A 4661-nucleotide genomic window follows, 5' to 3' on the forward strand; every position below is an offset into this window, starting at 1 on the left:
TGTTAAAGTTCCATACTATTGTTATATTACTGTTGAGCACTTCCTTTGTTTGTTATTGCTGTTTTTTTGTATATTGGTGCTTCCAAGTTGGATGCGTAAATATTTACAATTATTGCATATTCTTGTTGAACTGTTTCCTTTATGATTGTATATCCTTCTTTGTCCCATATTACAGTCTTTCTTTTAAAGTCTATTTTGTCTGATATAGGTATTGTTACCCCAGCTTTCTTTTCACTTCTATTTATGTGGTAAATGCTTTTCCATCCCTTCAACTTCAATCTGCATCTATCTTTAGGTCTGAAATTAGTCTTTTGTAGGTAGCATATAGATGGGTCTTGCTTTTTATCCATTCAGTTGGCCTATGTCTTTGGATTGGAGCATTTAGTCCATTTACATTCAAAGTAATTATTGATAAGTATGTACTTATTTCCATTTTGTTACTTGTTCTATGGTTGTTTTTGCAGTTCTCTGTCCCTTTCTTCTCTTACTCTCTTCTGTCATGATTTGCTGGATTTCTTTAATGATATTCTTGGATTCTTTCTCTTTTTTTTTTGCATATATATTACTGGTTTTAGATTTGTGGTCAACATTATGTTTGTGTATATAACACCTTACACATGTAGCCATCTATATTAAGTTGATGATCAAATAAGTTTGAACCCATTCTTCCCCAGAAGTGAGATCCTCCACTCTTTTCTCAAGTCCATAAATGGTCTTTATGGCCATTACTTTATGACCATTACTTTAAATTATCTATCAAGTATGTTGCTTATCTGTTTCATTTAGCTCTCTTGCTATGATTTTTTCCTGTTCTTTCATTTGGGACATATTCCTCTATCTCCTCATTTTGTCTAACTCTCTATGTCTACTTCCATGTGTTAGGAAAGTCAGTTTTGTCTCATGATTGAAAGTAGTGGCCTTATGAAGAAGAGGTCCCTTTTCTTAGTAGTGCTCTGTAGTGCAGTGCCCCTGTTCACCAGAACCTGGCGCTTCAGGAGCATATCTATGTGTGTTGTGTGCACCCTACTATTGTGGTTGAGCTGTATTTACCTACAGTCCAGTTGGCTGTAATGGCCGTCTTCATCTGTTGTGGGCAAGGTGTGGTCTCTGTGCTAGTAAGGGTCCAGTCTAGGCCATCTTGGGCTTGTAGTTGGATCAGACCAGATGCCTGGCCTCAGCCCATTTACCCAAACTGCTATTGCATTGAATTGCAGGATTCTCTCCCTGTGATGTGCCCTGATAGGCTTTCGTTGGTGGACCAGGCCTGCAGTTAGACCAAGATATCTGCCCCTAGTCTGTTTGTTGGGGTTGCAGTGACCCTAAACTATAGGACACTGTAGTGTGTGCTATAGTTGGTTGTTTGTACTGCCCTTTGTGAGGTCTCTGTTGGTGTGCAGGGTTGGCAGTCAGATCAGTTGTCTGTCCCTAGCCCACCACTGGGGCCACAGTCAAACTTGGGTGTGTGGTTATCTTCCCTCTCCCCAGGGCAAGAGTTACTTTGGGGTGGTGATGGACCCTGTCAGGGCTGCCTGCATAATGAGACAGATCAGGCATCACTCTGCAGGGACTCCTGCTGAGTGGAGCAGGTTGGAAGGGCAAGTTCACAGGAGAATGTGGGGATAGAGCATGGTGTTAGCAAACTAGGTAGTGAGTGCCTGCAGTGTCCATGTATCTGGGCTATGGGGCAAGGGAGGAAAATGGCATCCACCAGCATCTTTTGTTCTTGAAGACATCTCCTAAAGATCACTGGCCCTCCAGCACACATTGTGAGATTAGTAAATAATTATCTTTCCCACATACTTTTCAAACTACTGCCTCTATTCTGTATCTCAGTGGGATTGTTTGTTATGCTGTCTCTTTAAAGGGAGGACTCAGGGGGCGCCTGGATGGCTCAGTCGGTTAAGTGTTGGACTTTGGCTCATGGTCTCACAGTTCGTGAGTTTGAGCCCTGCATCAGGTCTGTGCTGACAACTCAGAGCCTGGAGCCTGTTTCAGATTCTGTGTCTCCCTATCTATCTCTCTCTTTTTGCCCCTTCCCTACTTGTACTCTGTCACTTTCTCCTCAAAAATGAATGAACATTAAAAAATAATAAACAAACAAACAAACAAACAAACAAATAAAAGGAGGACTCAGTTTTCTACCACCCTCTAACTCTCATGGAGCTGAAGCCACTGATTTTTGAGTGAGTTAAGTGATTTTGATTTTGAGTTAAGCCACTTAACTCTGAAGCTCTCAGAGTTAAGCCCCACTGATTGTAAAAACTTGTGAGGTTAGACCCCTCTGGATTTCAAAGCCAAATGTTATGGGGACTTGTCTACCCAGTGCAGGTCCCCAGTGTCTCGGGTGTCCCTTCTCTGTGCTTGAGGTGTCCCTCTGATTTGTTTTTAGTCTTGCAGATTAGTTTGGTACCCAACCAGGATTCTACCCTTCATATCAATTTTTATGTGGTCTCCTCTCTATAATTAACTATGAAGAGTCTCTTCTGCCAGTCTTTGGTTTATTTTCTGGGTTAGTTACATTGATGTACCTGTTATCTACGTGTATCCATAGGATGAGGTGAGCTTAGGATCCTCCTATTCTGCCATCTTTCCAGGCTCCTGTTGGGAGTTGTTTTTATTACTCTTTGAATTGTCTAATTTTTTATTGGTCTGTTCAGGCTTTCTGTTTCTTCTTCATTCACTCTTGGTAGATTGTATGTTTCTAGGAATTTATCCCATTTTTTCTGGGTTGTCCCAATTTGTTGGTATATAATTGTTCTTAATAGTCTTTTATGATCCTTTGTATTTCTATAGTATCATTTGTAGTATCTCTTCTTTCAGGTCTAAGTTTATTTGAGTGCTTTCTTTTCTTGGTAAGTTAGGCCAAAGGTTTGTCAATTTTTATTATCTTTTCAAAAAACCAACTTAGTATCATTGATCTTTTCTATTGCTTTTCTTTTCTTTATTTCTTTTATTTCTTCTCTTTTCTCTGCTCTCTTCTTCCTTCTGTTAACTTTGAGCTTTGTTTGTTTGTTTTTTCTAGTTCCCTGAGGTATAAAGTTGGGTTTTTTCTTTTAGATTTTTCTTGTTTCTTAATATAGGCATTTATCACTCTAAAATTCCCTTTTAGAACTGCTTTTGCTGCACCCGATAATTTTTGTTGTGTTATATTTTCCATTTTCATTTGTCTCAAGATTTTTAAAAATTTCTCTTTTGATTTATTCTTTGACCCAATGGTTGCTTAGTAGCATGTTGTTTAATCTCCACATTTTTGTGACTTTTCCAGTTTTCTTGTGTTGATTTCTAGTTTTATACCACTGCGGTTAGAAGAGATGCTTGATATTTCAGCCTTCTTAAATTTACTAATATTTCTTTTGTGGCCTAGTATATAATTTATCCTGGACAATGTTCTATGTGCCCTTGAGAAGAACATGTATTCTGGATAAAATGTACTGTAAATGTCTGTAAGTCTGTCTGGTCTAATGTGTTTAGTCCAATGTTTCCTTATTTTCTATCTGGATGGCTCTATCCATTGATGAAAGTAAGGTTTTGAAGTCTATTATTATTGTATTGCTGTCTGTTTCTTTCTTTAGATCTGTTAATATTTGCTCTATATATTTAAGTGCTTCTATGCTGAGTGCATAAATATTTACAAATGTTGTATCCCTATATTAAATTGACCCCTTCACCATTATATAATGACCTTCTTTAAAGTGTGCAAAAAAGGTGAAGACTGGCAGATTGGCATTTCTGCTTGCTCCCTTTGCACTGAACCCTGGGGTGATAGCCATAAGATGTGTCTATCAAGGGATGTATCCTCTGGGTGGCATTTAGAAAAGCCAGGGTGCCAAACATGTACACAAGCTCCTTTCACAGAGACACCAGCAACATGGGGTGAGTCACAGGGAGAGCATGAAGTTGGCAACTGCTAGCTTCCCTAGTTTCTGGAGAGGATTGTAGTCACCCCCTAGATGTGTATTAAATAAAAAGTCTGACCTTTAGGCCACAGCTTTTAAGACAAGCAGATAGGCCTCTTGCATGCAGACTGGGCATTTCATTCTACTACTTCTGTACGGTACACTGGGGGGATCCAATGGTTGTTCAGAAGTGTGTTGTTTAGTTTCCACATATCCCTAGACCTCCTCACTTTGCTCTTATTGCTGATTCTTCTTGTTCTTGATACTCTCATAACATTGTGGTCATAGAAGATAGTTAGTATGATATCAGCCTTCTTAAATTTGCCAAGATTCGTTTTGTGGCCTATCATATCATCTATCTTGGCAAATGTTCCATGTGCACTTGAGAAGAATGTGTGTTCTGCTGCTGTTGGATACAATATTTTGTATATGTCTATGAAGTCTGTTCTAAAGTGTGGTTCCATCCCAATGTTTTCTTGTTGGTTTTCTGCCTGGATGATCTATCCATTGCTGATAGTAGGGTACATTGACATCTCCTACAATTACTGTATTGTTGTCTACTTCTCTCTTAAGATCTGTTACTAATTGCTTAATATATTCCGGTTCTTGGGTGTTGAAAGTGTATATATTTACAATCGTTGCATTGACACTTTTATCATTATATAATGACTTTCTTTGTCTCTTGTTACCTTTTTTGGCTTGAAGTCTACTTTGTCTGATATAAGTATTGCTATGCCTGCCTTCTTTTCACTTTTTTGTGCTTGG

This window comes from Puma concolor, chromosome A3, assembly GCF_028749965.1.
Source record: "Puma concolor isolate L17-30 chromosome A3, mPumCon1.1.hap2, whole genome shotgun sequence".
Taxonomy (NCBI): Eukaryota; Metazoa; Chordata; class Mammalia; order Carnivora; family Felidae; genus Puma; species Puma concolor.